The following is an 18,648-nucleotide window of genomic DNA, read 5'->3' on the forward strand; positions in this document are numbered from 1 at the left end:
GATCTGTTGTTTTTCTTGAAAAATTTTAAAAATGCATATTTCACAAAAATTATTTGGCTTTACATAAAATGAGGAAGCATTGCTGACTCTGTATTTTGAGTTGCTTAAGAAGCAAGGAATAAGGGGATCCCTGGATGGCTCAGCAGTTTAGCGCCTGCCTTCAGCCAGGGTGTGATCCTGGAGTACCGGGATTGAGTCTCGGATTGGGCTCCCTGCATGGAGCCTGCTTCTCCCTCTGCCTGTGTCTCTGCCTCTCTCTCTCTCTCTCTCTCTGTGTGTGTGTCTCTATCTCTGTCTCTGTCCCTCGTGAATAAATAAATAAAATCTTTAAAAAAAAAAGAGGGAACAAGAATGTTTGCTTATATGAGAAGCTGACATCTGCAACTAGCCTCCCTCACTGCCACCCCCATTCCAAAATATACCACCTCCTGGTCAGTCCAAACCTCATACAGGAGGTTTTTTATTACCCAATCCAACACCCCATTCAATTATTAAAGAATGCCCTGTTACATTTATTACAGAGGGTACTGATATTGCTGCCAATTGTTGAATTTCGGTTTCCTCTGGTTGATTTTCATGCACGAGGAACACACAGCTGCTGGGTGGGTGCCAGTGCTCCATCAATCTCTCCAGGCTGCCTCAACCTCAGGATATGTAAGAGTAGAGGATAAATTGGAAGATCAATGACTTGTCCCTCCTGCTGCACCAGCTGCTATTGAGAAATTAATATGAGGATCACTATAAATAAAAGATAAAAGATGATATGGCTTACAGTGTAAAATATTAAGGCTGGACACGATGTGCCAGAGGAATCTAAACCAAAAGCTAAGCAAATTAACCCTGTAAGGGCCTTCCACCACCTTTCTTGAAATCCAGTTTGAGAAAGAGAGATCATGGTGTAATGTGATAAGGATATCTTACTAGAGAAAGAGAGTCAGGAACACTAATGAAATAGTGTTCCTTCCCTTTCTGTGTCTTGGAGTTTTAGGACTGGAAGAGATTGCAGAGATCGTTTACCCCAGATACCTAGTTTTTCATGAGGAATCTGAAGACCAGAGAGCTAAGTGATTTGCTTGCATATTTGCAGCTAGCTGGTGACAAGGCTGCTAATGGACCCCAGTTCCAATGTTCAATCCTTTTTTATCAAGCTATCTCCTACCAGAACGACTCTTAATAAAATCCTCATTTTTGTGCTCTCTAGGGCCTTCTTAGAAGAGCGCTAATTTGTAATCATGCCAGAAGCAGTAAAAGATGATGGTATTTCTTAATATGCACTCAAAACCAAAGATCTATATGTAGCATGATAATAACATTTGATAGATATCATTTACATAGCACCTTTGCTTCTGAGGCATCACAGAGGATATTATCCATGTTTCTCCCGAGGGTGATGAAATGGAATAGGTGATCAGACTTAAAAACTGTATGCAGAACACAAGAAAGAGTTTGGTGAAGGACAGGAAAAGTGCTGGTTGCTTTAGGAGGCTAAATTTCTTCTTGTGGAAGAAATTGAGGCCCTAAGGGAAGCAGCTTGACCACAAAATGGGATCTGAAGCTGGAGAGTGGTGGGTCAGTGTTTCAATCTAAAAGTCTAAATTTGGCTGCTGGCTCCGGTGCATCACAAGTGTGTGTTAATCTGGATGGCTCCACCCCAAAGGGATATCAAACCCATGGAATCCCAATTCTAAGTTCCACTCTGCTCCTACTGGCTGCACATGAGAAATGGAACTGTTGCCAGACCGCTCAGTTCTGTATATACCTTGATTTGCAATTCCTTCTGGCTGCTTCTGAGGACAACTAGATGGGATTTAGATTCCTTAAAACGTGATTATGAATCTCTTGGCCTTGACTCTAGGTTCTACCCAGGAATTTATTTGTATTTGGCAAAGAGCATTTAATTTCTCATCTCCTGTGTCACTGAAGCCTCTCTTTAGAGTCTGTCTTCACTCTCACCTGTTCATAATCAGAAGTCAGCTACATGAAGCATACAGTTTCAGGCTCCATAGCTTCTGAGGACAAATGCACTTTTTAAAAAAAAATAGTGGGATGCTGATTTTATTCAAAGCCAAGTCACCTACTAGATGATAAAGGCTGATTCTCTCTTTAGCAGGTTAAAAAGAATCTCCAGTCTGAAATTCATGCTTTTTTTTTTTTTTTTTTTAAAAACAAAACAAAACAAAACTCCTGTCAGTGCTATTTCTTAAGGGTCAAAAAAGTATGCATTACAAAAAGAGAGAAAAAAAATTAGAGATCAATGCCAGCTCTCCCTGAAGTACCTGCCTCAGTTGAGAAATGAATATGAAGATCACTATAAATAAAAGATACAAGATGATGTGGCTTTTGAAGTAAAATATGAAGCCAGTCACAGTGTGATGTATCAAGTTTAACCAAATTAACCCCCTGGGATAAACAAGGGCTTGCTTTTTTGTTGCATTTGAAAAATGAACTAGTATTAAAAAAATAAGCTTATCTATGAAAAGAGTCATCCAGGGCTCCAAAAGGAAAATTCGGTTTCCTTTTAGGTAGTCTCTCTTAGATACCTGCACAAGATTTGGAAAATGCTTTCCCTTGAGCAACAAAAAAAGAGCAATCAGTCAGCATTCTGCAAAGATGTACCAACTGATCTTATTGGTTGATGTGGTAGCTGGAAGCTGTTTAGGGGATGGAGTTATTTTTTGCATTTTAATCCACAAGCTGTGCTCAGGAAATATGCTTTCCATTAGGATGTACACAAATCATTTTTCTAATATACCATTCATTAGATTAATGTTAGTATTAGACCTTCCTAGAGTGCATATGTGTCTTGGGCATTTTTCCAGAAATGCATTATATAACACATGGATTTCTGATTCATAATTGCAAAGGTTTCTAAACCTGAGGTTCAGAGAAGACTTTAGAAATAGGCTAGCTACAATGAATTTTTCACTCCTGTGCCTAACTAGTCTCCCCAAATTGTATCTCTTTTCCAGGAAATGAGATCAAAATAAAAATAAAATCTTGATCCAGTTGAAGCAATTATTTTGATCTGTTGAGATAGATAGCCAGAGTTTTTGTCTAAGTCTGTTGGGTATAGGCTCCTTTTCCTGCATGCTTTGACCTTCTCTCTAACCCTGAAAGAATGTAAATGGGTTGGGTGACTCACATTCACTTTTGGAGCAATGAGCTGAATTACTTAGCATAAGCAATGGGAAAAGTGGAGGAGTAAGTGGGGAGAAATAATTTTAAGTTATCTTTAGCTGGAGGAAAATTGGCCTACCTACACAAGAGTAAATATGGCATATGCAATGATTCAAATACTCAAAGATGTCTGTTTTAGCAATAAAGACTAGATCTGGACACAGTCCCTGGCATAGTCAGACATACACCTGCACGTTCACTATATCAAAAGAACCACAGAAGTGTGTTGAAAACTGCTTAAGTGAGAGACATAAACACAACTACAGATGAACGGACAGGAATTCAAGACTTTAAATGCTGGACTGCTGGCAAAGCAGTTAGCAGGGTAAGCTCCAGCCAATTTTCAATTGTGAGACATTAGGTTCACACTGCAGACATGCTAGAATGTTTGTTCCTCCCTGCCCAATCTTTTTTAGGGAGGATATTAAACACCCCTTTAAATGTCTTCAAGATATTGCCAAAGTGAAGCTTTTGAAAATGATGGCTGTGATCTTTAATAAGGTTGTGGCCTTGTCAAGAGTCTCAGAATTTCCAATGTAATTTCAAATCAACAATTATTTTTGGATGATACACATGTCTAACTCACTGCAAGAAATATCCATGTGTAGTTAAAATTAGGGACCAGCAGGTATAAATTTGTGCGGTTATCTCCTGACCTAACCTTTTAGCTTCTTTTTGTTCCTTGGTTGTGGTTAAGCTAGATCTTGCCTCAGGAGCTTTGCTTCTGCCATTTTCACTTTTCTGGATTATTTCCAGAAAGGTTTTCTGTAAATGGCTTCATTCTATTCCTTGGCACTCACTCCTTAAAAATATTTTGTTTTGATTATACTAGTAGCCTAACTTAGTCACGATTTATCTTACTACCTTATTTATTTCCTTCACAGTACTTACTAATTTTTCAAGAACAGTAAGGAGAAAATAGAAATAACACTTATCTTTTTTATCTATTTATATTTAGATGAACTTCTTCCCAAAGAACTCAAACTCCACAATGGCAGAGATTGTGTTTCAATTCTTATTCCCCATTCTTTGCCAGCCTTGGAATAGTGTCTGACATAGTTACCTAAGGTCTGTTGATTATGTAAAGAATGAATGAGTACATGAATGGACTTGGAATTATTTGAGGTCACTCTTAATGATGGCTGCGGTTAGTGATTAAATTAAAATTGTAGGTCTTAGAGCTGGTAGTGATCTTGTTCACTTTCAGAGTTGGGGCAAAACTCACTTCTGTGTAGCATCTCTGACAGATGATCAACCAGTTTGTAGTTGAACAACTGTATATGAAAGACATAATTATGATACTGTCTTCACTATCTTCAGACAGATCACAGCCTTCTATGTTGGTTTGTTCCCTGCTATATAGCTATAATTAGAAGAAAACTCTTTGATTTATCCAGAATCTTCTCTCTGTCCTCTCACCTTTTGCTCCTTGTTGTAGTTTTAGGGAAAGACAGGACAACATTTCCTCTAAATTATATCCTCTTTGTTTGTATGCCTCCTTATAAAAAAAATAGTGCAATGCTGTGGCTAAATTCACCATGATTGTCTCCCACTTATTCCCACATTTCTTGTTAGTATTTAGAGATAATTTGTCTTAATATTCCACATTATATTTGAGGGAGTATAGAAATAAAAGAGATCTAGCTAGGGGTTATGCCAGAAGCAATCAGAAAGATATTTTAACTTCTCTTTAATGTATTCAGTGCTGGTGCTGTGGGGAATTGAGCGGTATACTCACAGAACTATTGCCATTGCTTAAAAAATGTATTTATAGTGAAAGAATAGTAACTCAGGAAGCTCTGACTGATGGGGAAAGTGTCAGCCACATCTTAGAGTTCAGAGTATTTCTCAAACAGTTGTGATACAAAACATCTCTTCTTTTCCTTTTTTGGTATGCTCAACTAGTCAACAAAAAAAATACCTCATATTCCTAAAATATTGATGCCTTAGTGGACATTCTTTTTGGTCTTAAAGGACTAACATCTGTGCCTGATAGTAGAGTTAAACAGAGCCTGGATATTTGGGTCCCACTGAAAGCCCCATGGAGTCATTGTCACCCATCTGTTCACCGATATATATGAATGGGAGAAAATAAAAATCCTAGCCTGTGGATCAAAGTAAGCCCAAACTCCTTTCATTTTCATTTTCCCTGTGAAAAATAGGTATGGAGGTATAAGATATCTGAAAACAACCTCACAGGTTTTGATAAAAATTTTAAGTAGAATGTAGAGAACATGCAACAAAAAGAACAGCAAGCTGCTGGGAAACTTTTTCAAGAACAGTTAACACAATAATAATTACAGGAACAATGACAAAAAGAAGATCAACTTTTAAAGATTTAGAATGGCACCTAGTTCTGAGCACTCTGTATGTGTTATTGTGTGCCATACCCCATAAAAGCGTGCAATTATTACCTTATTTTTCTAATGAGGAAATGAAACACAGAAGTGAAATAACAGTATTGAGGTCCACCTACTAAGAAGTGGAGTTGAAGAAAAGCCCAAGCAAATGAATTTCAGAGTTCTTATTCTGAACCAGTAGGTTATATACCACAGGTAACATTTGTACATTTTGAAATCACTTTGCAAGTACTCCTTGACCTGTGGAGTACACAGGGAATAATACTCCAGGAAATAGGCATTATAATTATTTTGATTTTCTTTAACAACAAGCTGTCAACTTTCTGAAGTTCAATATTCTTCCTAACTTCTCAAAAATTCAACCTATAATTCAAAAATGAAGGGCTAACAAAAGTAAATGTATTGGAAACTCAGTTCTAGAGAGTAATTGAAAGAATATAGCCCATGAGGATGTAAAAAGGGAAACAAAAGAGAAACCAGACACCTAAACTCCATAATTAAGCTGCACATTCTTAGGTAAAGGGGCATCTAGTGCTTCCTTGATACCTTGTTCACAGAAGCCAAGCAGTTTTCCCTTCATCCTGGATTCACTGTCTGATCCTACCAGGGTCATCTCCCTCTTGGAGTCTCTTAACTTCCTATAAAATGAGGGAACTAGAACAAGGTTAGCTCTCACAACCCAGCTCTTCATGTTCCGTGGGTCTGTGAGTCTAGGTAAATGCTGAATGTCTGTGTCATAACACGTTATTTCCTTTTTAGCCATTCTTCATCTCCTGATTTTTATGTAATTTTTAATACATAGCAGAAAACAAAAAACAAGCTGAAAGTAACTGACACACTAACCTTAAATTTTTCTTTTTTTAAAAAAGATGTTTTTAATTTACTTATTCATAAGAGACAGAGAGAGAATGAGAGAGAGAGAGACAGGCAGAGGGAGAAGCAGGCTCCATGCAGGGAGCCCAATGCGGGACTCGATCCCCAATCTCCAGGATCACACCCTGGGCTGAAGGTGGCGCTAAACCGCTGAGCCACCAGGCTGCCCTAACTCTAACTTTCCATTCTCATTTCACTGCCAATTCAGCAAAACACCTTCTGTAGAATTTTGATACAGACCATGAAAACACACTTTAAGAGTTCCAGAGTCTTTGCCGTATTTGGTTGTCCTCCATTTTCTACAGTCAGCACTATCATGGACTGTCATCTACAAATCCATCAAAAGGAAATTAAGTAACAGAAGTCCTATCAATGCTATTGGAGGAAGAAATCCTTGAACTGATCCTTACCATGTAAAGCTTCAGCCATATACAAAAATCAACATTAAAGATTAAGTCTTAAAGGTAGTATATTCCTGTGAATAGAAGGGAGAACTTAACACAAATAATATACAATGCTAACATTAAGTGCACACACATACACATATGGTCTTTAAATTATTCAGAGACATTAATTGGATTAATTTTGGGAGAAATAAGAGCATAATTTATTTTTCATATAGATTCTTATTCTTTAATAGACATATTTAGATATACATGTCTATCCCTGCTTGGCTTTCACATATTCCATTGATTCCAATCATTTTTCCAATTCATTTCCTAATATATTTATTCTAGGATTAGTCCTTTTTGGACAAGAGTTTATCTCTATAGAAATAACTTGTGTCATGACCCCAGTGTACTCAGACTTGTTTTTGGCATCTGGTAGGGAAGGTGACCAGTTGTATGGCAGGAGAATTAAAAAGTGAACCTGAGAATGAGACTTAGGTCTTAATTTCAAAGGAAAAAGTGAAGGATGGCAGTGAAAACCATTGGAATAAAGGGACCTCTCAGAAGAATCAATTTTAGGATAATTTACTAGTTAGTGGCTGCCCTCAATTTACCAGTGATTTGAGTTTGTAAAGTATCCCTGAGTAACTATCACTTTCTGATAGGATCTATATAATCATAGATTTATCTTCCTGAAATTAGTTTATATGGTGATAATATGCACAGAGAATGGAAACTATGAATCCATGTCTCCCATAAATTGAAGACACTCATTAGTGTACAGTTTTAACCCAAGCTCAAATGATTTATTCATACTATACCAAATAAGGCTGTGTCTCACCATTCTTATTCATTAAAGAAGATAACATGGTTGACTTTGAGTAGAATAATAGCATACTGACAAAGTACTTTCAAACTTGGTGAGCAAAGTTCCGTGTTTGCCCACCAAAAGCAGATCAACTCATTTAGTGTTATGGGAAATACATTCTTACTTTTTCATTGCCACTAAAGGGATTTTAACATTTGTTGGATGTATCTCCCATAGAATGCCATTCTTATATATTCATAATAGGATCTGTTATTTTTAATGCAACTCATATAACAAGCCTCAAAATAAATACCCAGTGCTTTTAGGAGTCACATGGTTAAGGTTTCTCAGATGTGGACTCAGACTTGCATTTCAAGCATTGCAATCTAGGCTTGTCAAATTATTTCCTTGTGACCAAGAAAAAATTGTTCATCTGAATTTAAAGTCCAATTAAATAAATGTGATGGTGGTTGATAAATCCAACTAGCATAGCAACTAAGTGTACATGTTCAGGAAGGAGCTAGGAAGTCAGAGTTTGAATTTCAACTCTACTGCTATAGCTGTACAGTCGTTTGCAAGTTATTAAATATATCTGTGCTTAAATTTCTTCACCTGAAACTGAGCTTCATCATCAATGGTAATAACAATATCAGAGGGTTAATGTAAGGAATAAATGATAAGCAAATTTCTTAAAAGCTTAAAGCAATTCATGGCTTATAAAATTTTTATTTTTTATTTTTTAAGATAATTTCTAAAAGCTGGTAATTATTAGTAAAACAATATCCCCATATTGTTCATTAGATTGTTTCAAAATAATAATAACAGGGGCATGTTATTTCAGTTGGTTTATTTTTGGTCATGTAGATTAGACGAATTTCACCTCATTTAAACAGGAAATAAAGAGGAAAAACAGGTTTTTAACCTGGTCAAGGAACTCAAGTCACATAATTCAGAAATGTTTCTAAACTAGTGGCATCTGCTTTAAATCTGTCATAGTCAAAGAAAGTTTATTGCCTCACTAAAGTGACAGCCTTATATTTGTGTGACATTAAAAAAGAAAAAGATAAATGCTAGATGAGATATATGTCCTTAGGCATAGTCATGCCATATATAGTGGAAAATTATCCTTGCTGGGTTCAACCATTGTGATCCAGAGCCTGTCAATGCCTATTATCAGAAGCAGGAAGGCATAAGAACCATATATATTTGCCATTAAGTCGATCCACAGCATTGATACTGTCAATCAGCCTCTGAGAGCACCCTCAGAGGGGAAAAAAATACCTGTGCTCTTTTGAGCATGCTCAGATGGAGTCTACCATCAGTGTGGTAGAAGTTAACTCTCTTTATAAGAGTATATACAAAAACTGAGAAAACCTGGGATAAAATTAACAAATATTGACAAAATTCATGGCTGTACAATTTAGGGAAATAGTTAAATAATAGAGGTATGAAGAATCAGGCAAATGCTTATTTGACACGAACACAATAAAGATGTTTCTTGGTAAGAAACAAAAGTTTCCCAAAAATGAAAGCCCCACATACTGCTACTGTAGCCTGCTCACAGTTAAATAAACACATGCACAGACAAAATGAAGCCCTCTTTACACTAATGCCCTAAAGAACTTCAGTGGTCTTTGGAATGAGCAGAGTAGGTTGATAGGTGTCCTTTATAAGTTGGGTCTATCAAACAGGCCTAGTTACTAACAGAATAAGAAAAGGATATTTCTGATATCATGAGTAATTGAATGCTCAAAGGAGTTCTCAGATGATGAACAAATTAGTGGATAAAAAAATGAGCTGAATTTGTTCCATGCTTGTTCCTTATTTACTATAGGAGAAAACAGATGTAGAAATATAAAGCTTCAGAGTTCTTAAAACCTGGTAAGAATATTGTCATATTCTCCTTTGATTTAGGACTTATTATCCAAAGTCATTGAACTATCTTCACTGACTGTTCTACAGGACAGAAGGCATTTCTGCTAATTAATGAAAATATTTTGCAACTATCTCTGGACCGAAGTTTCAAGGCATAGCTTTGAAAACATGAACTTCAGTTGTTTCTCAAATAATTTTCCTTTCACTTTAAAATCAAGGTATTTGTAATACCAAAGAAAACAACACAAGGAAACAAAGTGTAATAAATGTTAAAAGGGGTGGTTTTTTCCAGTGGAAAAATATGAAAAATGTGTTCTTAAAAACTTCACTATCATGAGAATTATATACTCCCAAGAAATGGAAACATTTTACATTGACCTTGAAAAGGGTATTCAAGAGACTAAAGTCATATACAAATACACACACACATATGCAAAGAGAAATAGAGAAGACAAATGAAAGACCATCTTGAATCCCCTTTTCTAAATAGGTAAACAGAGCTCTCATTCATGAGAGAGGCTTATTGGGCAGAAAGCACCTTTATAAGGGCAGAGTAAACCTGTAACAGACAGCAATTCCATGAACTCTAGTTCTTTATGTAAACAAATAAGTAAAATAGATAAAGAAAGAAGGGAATAAGAACAAAAACTGAGAAAACCTGGGAAAATTGTATGAAAGCAACAAAGTGTACAAACAAAAACCAGACCCCAAAGGAAGAAAATAATTCAGAGAACCAAATATAATCATATAGTCAAAAATGAAATAAAGCAAATTTTTAATTAGCATTATCAAAAAACAGGGAAGGGATGCCTAGGTGCCTCAGTGGTTGAGCACCTGCTCAGGGCATGATCCGCGGTCTCAGGATTGAGTCCCACATCAGGCTCCCTGCCTGGAGCCTACTTCTCCCTCTGCCTATGTCTCTGCCATTCTCTCTCTGTCTTTCATGAATAAATAAATAAAATCTTTAAAAAAATAGGGAAAAAAGTGAGGAAATGTCAGCTTAAAATATGTACATGTGTATGCATATGATATATATGCATACATATATAAAGTCATAGATACATGTTTTAATATATTTATATATAATATAAACATTTTATATGTACATATATACTGAAACATTAAGAGGATGGCTAATAATAGGAAGTATAATATTGTTATGATAAGCATTTTAAGAACAAAGAAGAGATAATGAGTGTTACATTAGTTTCCTATTGCTGCATTAACAATTTACCTCAAACTTAGTGACTCAAGACAACACAAATTTAATATCTTATAATTCCATACATTAGAGGTCCAACACATGTCCCTCTGGACTAAAGTCAAGGTGTCAGTAGGGCTGTATTCCCTTTTGGAGACTTTAGGGGAGAATCTGTTTCCTTGCATTTTCTAGCTTCTAGAAACTTCTCTCATTTCCTTGACTCTTGGTCCCTTTCTTTAACTTCAGATCCAGCAGTGACAACCTAAGTCTTCCCCTCATTGCATCACTCTGACCTTGCTTCCATTGTCACATCTTCTTCTTTGACTCTTCTGATTCTGTGTTTTAAGGAGCTTGATGATTACAATGGGTCCACTTCTATGATCCAAGACAATCTTATTTTAAGGTCAAGTGATAAACCTTAATTCCATCTATGACTTTAATTCCTCTTTGCCATGTAAGCTAACATACCCTCAAGTTCTTGGGGTTGGGACATGGGTATCTTTGAGAGGGAGGTGGGCAATGATTCAGCCTACCTACCACAGGTAGAAATAATATATACTATAGAATACATAATATATATCAAAATATATACATTATGTGTATTATTTATGTGTAAATGTAATATATAATGTGAAATGTAGATACCTAGAGTTCACAGGACACAGTAACAGAGAGGGGCAAGTTACTCAGAAAGACCTCTAAATATCTGTGAAGGGTTCCCCCTTGAATTCTCAGTTGAGTGCTGATAAGCACATGAATGTGAGGAAACCACCAAAATCAAGGAAAAAACAACCTGAAAGGATTAGAAAAAACAACATCCACTAATCAGAGTGAACAATTTCAGGTTTAATATTTCAATTATATGGCAGAAATTTTTATATGGGACATAAAAGAAATGACAAATTAAGAAATCACTTTAAATATAAGGCACAAATTAAAAGTAAAAGGATGGAGAAAAAAAGTACACCATGCTAATATTAATTTTAAAAAATGCTAGAGTGGCTATGTTAATATTAAAGTAAATTTCAGCACAGAAAATATTACCAGGTATAAAAAGGATCATTTAAAAAAAATAAAGATTTAATTTATCAAGAGAACAAAGTAACCCTGAATGTTTATGCACCTAATATCAGAGTTTCAAAATATATAAGGCAAACACTGATAGAATTACAAGGAGAAGTAGGCAAATCCATTAAAACTCTAAAACATTGTTTTCATGAGATACAACTATATACTTACCCAAATATATATAATTAAAAGTATTGGCCGGGATCCCTGGGTGGCGCAGTGGTTTAGTGCCTGCCTTTGGCCCAGGGCGCAATCCTGGAGACCCGGGATCGAATCCCACGTCAGGCTCCCAGTGCATGGAGCCTGCTTCTCCCTCTGCCTGTGTCTCTGCCTGTGTCTCTGCCTCTCTCTCTCTGTGTGACTATCATAAATAAATAAAAATTTTAAAAAATAAAAATAAAAATAAATAAAAGTATTGGCCATAATGAAGAACTAAGTTAATGGAGAGATATCCCATATTCATGGATAGGGACACTCAATATTGTCAAGCTGTCGCCTCTTCTCAACTTGATCTAAAGATTCAGTGCAATTCCATTTAAAATCTCAGCAGGTTATTTTGTAGATATCCACAAACATATTCTAAAGTTTATGTGGAGAAGCAATTGATGCAGAATAGACAATACAATATTAAGAGAGGACTAATACTACCTGACTTCAAGACTTAATATAAAAGTACAGTAATCAAGATAGTGTAGTATTGGTTAAAGAATAGACAAATAGATAAAGGAACAGAATAGAAAGCCCTGATATAGGGGCACCTAGGTGGCTCAGTGGATGAGCATCTGCCTTTGGCTCAGAATGTGATCCCAGGGTCATGGGATTGAGTCCCACATTGGGCTCCCTGTGGGGAGCCTACTTCTCCTTCTGCCTATGTCTCTCTCTCTCTCTCTCTCTCTCTCTGTGTGTCTCGTGGATAAATAAAATCTTTAAAAAAAAGAAAGCCCAGATATACACACATATACATATAGTTAATTGACCTTTGATAAAGGAACAAGGACAATGGAGCAAAGATAGTCTCTTCAACAAATGTTGCTGGAACAAATGGATATCCACATGTGAAAAAAATTAACCTAGGCACAGACCTTAGATCCTTCACAAAAATAAACTCAAAATGAATTATAGACATAAGTGTAAAATGCAAAATTATAAAATAACAGGAGAATACCTAGATGATCTTGGGCATGAAAATGGCTTTTAAGATACAGCACCAAATATACAGTCCAGAACTGATAAGCTGGACTTCATTACAATTAAAACTTTGCTCCATGAAATACACCATCAAAAGAATGAGAAGACAAGCTACAGACTGACAAAATGTTTGCAAAAGACATTGATAAAGGACGATTAGCCAGGATATATACAAAGAGCACATTAAACTTAACAATAGCAAAACCAATCTGTTTAACAAGTGGGCAAAAGGCCTGACAGACAACTCACCAAAGAGGATGTAAAGATGACAAGTAAGCATATGAAAGATGTTTCATATCATATATTATCAGGGACATGTAAATTAAAACAACAAAAGGGTACTTACTACATGCCTATTAGATTGGTCAAACCCCAAAACGCTGACATCACCAAATATTACTGAGGTTGTGAAGCAACAGGAACTCTCATGCATTGTTTGTGGGAATGTAAAATGAAAGATACTTTTACAGTTGTTTAGCAAAATTAAACATACTCTAACCAAACAATCCAGCAATTGTGCTCCATGGTATTACCTAAAGAATTTGAAAAATTATATCCACATAAAAACGTGCACAAAGATGTTTACTGCAGTTTTTGGTCATAATTGCTAAACTTGGAGAGTAAGCAAGATGTCCTTCAGCAAGTGAATTGATAAATAAACTGGGATACAACCAGACAATGGAATATAATTCATCACTAAATAAATGAACTATCAAGCTATGAAAAAGACATAAAAGAATCTTAAATGCATATTAGTAAGTAAAAGAATCTTAAATGCACATTAGTAAGTAAAAGAAGTCAACCTGAGAAGCAGCATACTATATGATGCTGATTATATGACAGAATAGGTAGAATACAGAAGACTTTTAGGGCCTTAAAACTACTCTGTGTGAACCTGTAATATGGATACATAATCGTTACAGAGTTGTCCAGACCTACTGATAAACAACACCAAGAGTGAACCCTAATGTATACTATGGACTTTGGGTCATAGTGATGTTTTGTCTGATAACAATAATTGTAGGTTCATCAGCTATAACATATCAATCAATGTGGGAGACTGCATGTGTGGGGGGAGGGGGTATATGGAAATGGCTGTACTTTCCACTCAATTTTGCTATGAGCCTAAAAGTGCTCTAAAAAATAAATTATATTAAAAAAACATGAAAAGGGTAATTAATAAAGCACAATTTTAGAATATAAAACTTAACAGTACTCATAAAATGCTGTTCACTTATAAACAGTCATAATCTATAATTCATAATCCATTATTATTAGATATAATGTTAAGATACTGAGGCAATCTATAAAGCTAACAAAACATTAAGATGTGCAGGAAGGATGCAGAGCAATCTCTATGTCTACATTGTGTAGAAGTTCTGTGACTTTATTTTTCAACACCATTAATCTATCCATAGACAGAATTGTCAGCTTTTCTTCTGGGAAAACTCTCTACTGATTTACAGAATACTGCACACTTCTGGGATTCCTCCCACCTTTCTGACACCTGCCCTCTTTCTGTCTCCCTTGTTGTTCCCAACTCATCTCTTCAATCCCTAAATTCTAGGTGTACCTGGCTCTGCTCTTGCATTCCATCTTTCTTTTCCATACGTAAATTCTCTTGATGATCTCATCCAATCTCAGAGCTTAGAATATTGTTAACAATAGTAACTCTCAACTTTTTATCTCTAGCCCAAACCTCACTCCTGAACTCGTCTCATATATCCAACTCTTATAATTACTTGACATCACTACTTTGTCATTTAATATGCATTTAAAACTTAATATATCCTCTAAACAAATACACGCCTAGCCACACATGCTTTTCCTATGACTTTCCAAAATAGGAAAGAGCAGTTGCATTCTATCAGGTATTTAGGTACAGAATGTTGTGACTTATCTTTGACTTTTTTTCTCTCTCCTTTCACATCCAATACACTAGCAAAATGTGTCAGTTCTATCTCTGAAATATAGCTAGAATTTGACAATTTGTCAGCACTTCACTATTACTACCAAGATTAAGCTTTCATTGTCTCCCACCTTGATTATTATCCTCTCTGAAATCTGTTCTCAACACACTGGCCAGGCCTTTTGAAAATACAAGTCTGATAAATTATGTGACCTCAGTGTCTTCCCTTCTCACTCAAAAAAAAAAAAAAAAAAAAAAAAAGCTGAAGTCTGTACAATGCTGTGCAAAGTCCTACATGATTACCTCCATGTTTATACTTGACCTCATCTCCACCTCTACCTTTTTCTTACTCTGTTCCAGACACTGTGTACAACTTGTGTACTACAAAAATATAGTAGGCCAACATTTTCTCTTGCTATTCTCTTTGCATGAATTGATATTCTTTTCAGTAGCTATATAACTTGTTCACTTAGTCTTTAGATCTTTTCTCAAATGTCACCTTCATTATAAGACCTGCTTGGTTTTTCTATCTAACTTGCAGCTCCACTGATACTCCCTACTTCCTAAAAGTCTCCCCTCTGATGCAGAATCTGTAAAATTGATGAATGGAGTGAGAAGTATCTGACTTTAAAAGTAAAACATCAGCTGTGAACACTTGTTGGAGGGGTCACTGTGATAGAAATAAAAGAATTAGAAGTTTAGGCCTTACCTTATGGTAAGGTAAGTTTCTGCTGTGGTGAATAGAGAGCACAATGAGATAGGACTAATTAATAACTTAAATGTATTAGGATCACAAAATTTCCATAACAGAAATGTGATAAAAATTGCATCTGAGATCCTTAGCAAAATATTAGCCAATTAAATCTAAAAAGTATAAAAAGAACCAAATGGGATTTGTCCCAGCTATGCAAGGCTGATTCAACATTCAAAAATCAGTTGATATAATCCATCATGTCAAAAGAAAAGTCACATTACCTTATCAATACATGCATAAAAACCACATGACAAAATCCTATATGCACTCATGGTAAAAGCTCAGTAAATCAGGAAGAAAGGGGAACTTTCTTAACTTGATAAAGACTATTTGCAAAAGCCCTATAGCTAATATCATGTTTAATGGAGAGAAACTTAAAAGCTTTCCCACTAAGATTCAGAACAAGGCAAGGATGTTCTCCCTTCTCATTCCTTTTCAGTATTGTACTGGAAGTCCTTGCTAATGTGATAAGGCAAGAAAAGGAAATAAATAGTGTACAGATTGTGAAAAAATATATAAAACTGTCTGTTCACAGATGACATGATCATCTATATAGAAAATCTTAAAGAATTAGAAAAAAAAGCCCTCCTGGAACTTATTAATGAGAGATGGTAACAAACTTACAGGATCTGAGTTTAATATATAAGAGGCAGTTGCTTTCCTATATACCAATAATGTACAAGTGGAGTTTGAAATAAAAACACACCATCTACCTTAGCACCACCCAAAAATAAAAACTTTAAATACTTTAGTATAAATATAATAAAATATGTACAAGGAAAACCATAAAACTTTGATGAATGAAGTCAAAGAGTAAGTAAATTGAGATTTCATGTTCATGAATAAGAAGACTCAGTATTGTCAAAATGTCAGTTCTTTAAACTTAATCTATAGAAATCTATGCAATACCAATAAAAAAAATCCCAGCAAGTTATTTTATGGAGATCAGCAAACTGATTCTGACCTCTGATTTAGATGGAGAGGCAAAAGACCCAGAATAACCATTATATGATTAAAGGAAAGAACCAAATTAGAGGAATGACACTACCTGACTTCAAGACCACTATAAAGCTGCAGTGTCGAGGCAGTATGGTATTTTTTTTTTAAGTAAGCTCCATGCCCAACGTGGGGTTTGAGCTTGATCCTGAGATCAAGAGTCACATGCTCTACCAACTGAGCCAGCAAGGTACACCAAAACAGTGTGGTATTGGCAGAAGAATAAATAGATCAATAGAATAGAATGAAGAGCCCAGAAACAGACCCACATAAATATAGTCGGTGCACCTGGGGGCTTAGTGGTTGAGCATCTGCCTTTGACTCAGATTATGTTACCTGGGTCCTGGGATCTAGTCCCACATTGGGCTCCCTGCAGGAAGCCTGCTTCTTCCTCTGCCTATGTCTCTGCCTTTCTCTGTGTGTCTCTCATGACTAAATAAAATCTTTTTTAAAAAAATAAATATTGTTAACTTATCTTTGACAAAAGAACAAAGTCAATACAATGGAGCAACTATAATCAACAAGTGGTACTGGAACAACTGGACATGCAAAAAAAAAAAAAAGAATCTGGACATAGATCTTACACCCTTCATAAAAATTAACTGAAAATGGATCACAGACTTAAATTTGAAACACAAAACTATAAAACTCCTAGAAGATAACACAGAAGAAAATCTAAATTGACCTTGGGTATGGCATTAACTTTTTAGATAGACTACCAAAGAAATGATTCATGAAAGAAATAATTTAGACATCATTAAAATTGAGAATTTCTGCTCTGTGAAAATTGCTGTAAAGAAATGAAAAGACAAGCCAGAGTAGGAGAAAATCTTTGCAAAAGACACATCTTATTATTAAGATTGTTAGGATGGAGTGGCAACTTTTTAAGCTCTTTATACATAGAACTGGTATAATTTATTTTGGTATATAGTTAGAGTACGGTATACAGTGTCATGTGAGACCTAATATGATTTTCTCTTAAATGGATAAACAGTTTTCTCAGCATCAATTTTAATGAGTATTTTTAGATCTTTAGATTACAATTTCACCTTTATCATGATCAAACTTTCAAGAAATACCTGGAACTATTTGTGAAATTCTTTTCAGCTTAATTTATATATGTGATCGTTCATGTAGTAATGCCATAATGTTTGAATTGTGGTTGCTTTATAGTAAACTACACAGCTGCCTATGAGTAAACAGATATCTTCTAATAAGATTTATTACTTGTACCTAAATGCTTCCAGATTATATTCTTTTTTTTCAGACTCTTTACTATTCACTCAATTTAAATTAAGAGCTGATACATATTAAAAACTGACCTAAAATGGCTAACATGTTTTAGTTTTTCTTTATATTTCTGGATTTAAAATATGGTGGAGTAATAGAATGCAACATTTTTAAAAACCTCTAATGACTCACATTTCCTATCTCTAATTAAAACAAAATACTCGGTGGAATACCTTTGCATCATTTACCCAGTTTCATTAATTCTGACTACTGAAGTTAATTTAAATTCACTCTTGTAAAATGAGAGCTTGGTATCAATTTTTTTTTTTTTTCTGTTAGCATACTCAGTAAGACTTACAAATAGTTATCTGCTAGGTAGTAAACAGTCTTGTCTATTACAAATAATCTTAGCCAATAAATGTCATTTATGCTCCATTTAGGAATAAAGATGTTAATCTGAGATGACAAAAGGATCTTTTTGTTAAAGCTAAAAGCAATTCTTCCAAGAGTAGGTGCATATGCAAATATTACCCAATTTCTTTCATCTTCTCTGACAGTTGTACAGAAAGAAAACTAGATACAAGAACACAAGTTAAATCCACTGTAAATGAAACTGCACTTTAGCCTGTGTATCTTCAGTGATTTTTAGATCATTTCTATGCTCAAGCCTTTATTCTATCCTTTCTTCCTAAATAGAATTTTAAGAAGTTAGCCAAGACCTAATGAGAACAACTGATTTAAACTTAGGGAATTTGAAGCCAAATCCCAATTTGCATTTTTTATCATTTAGGAAAGTTCATTACCTGCTATACTGAGCTTC

The 18,648-nt window shown here is 35.3% G+C and overlaps 1 long non-coding RNA gene across 2 annotated transcripts in view; it reads right to left on the reverse strand.

The window, feature by feature from the left end:
* Positions 1 to 450: 450 nt before the first annotated feature.
* LOC140639040 (uncharacterized) overlaps positions 451 to 18,648 on the reverse strand; it is a 187,616-nt gene continuing 169,418 nt past the window's right edge. Inside the window, exon 10 of one of the 2 annotated variants that reach the window (XR_012035917.1) lies at positions 451 to 709. This is a non-coding gene — a long non-coding RNA (uncharacterized lncRNA). The remainder of the gene's footprint in view (positions 710 to 18,648) is intronic. The other variant, XR_012035921.1, reaches the window with a different exon arrangement.

This window comes from Canis lupus, chromosome 1 (genome assembly GCF_048164855.1).
Source record: "Canis lupus baileyi chromosome 1, mCanLup2.hap1, whole genome shotgun sequence".
Classification (NCBI taxonomy): Eukaryota; Metazoa; Chordata; class Mammalia; order Carnivora; family Canidae; genus Canis; species Canis lupus.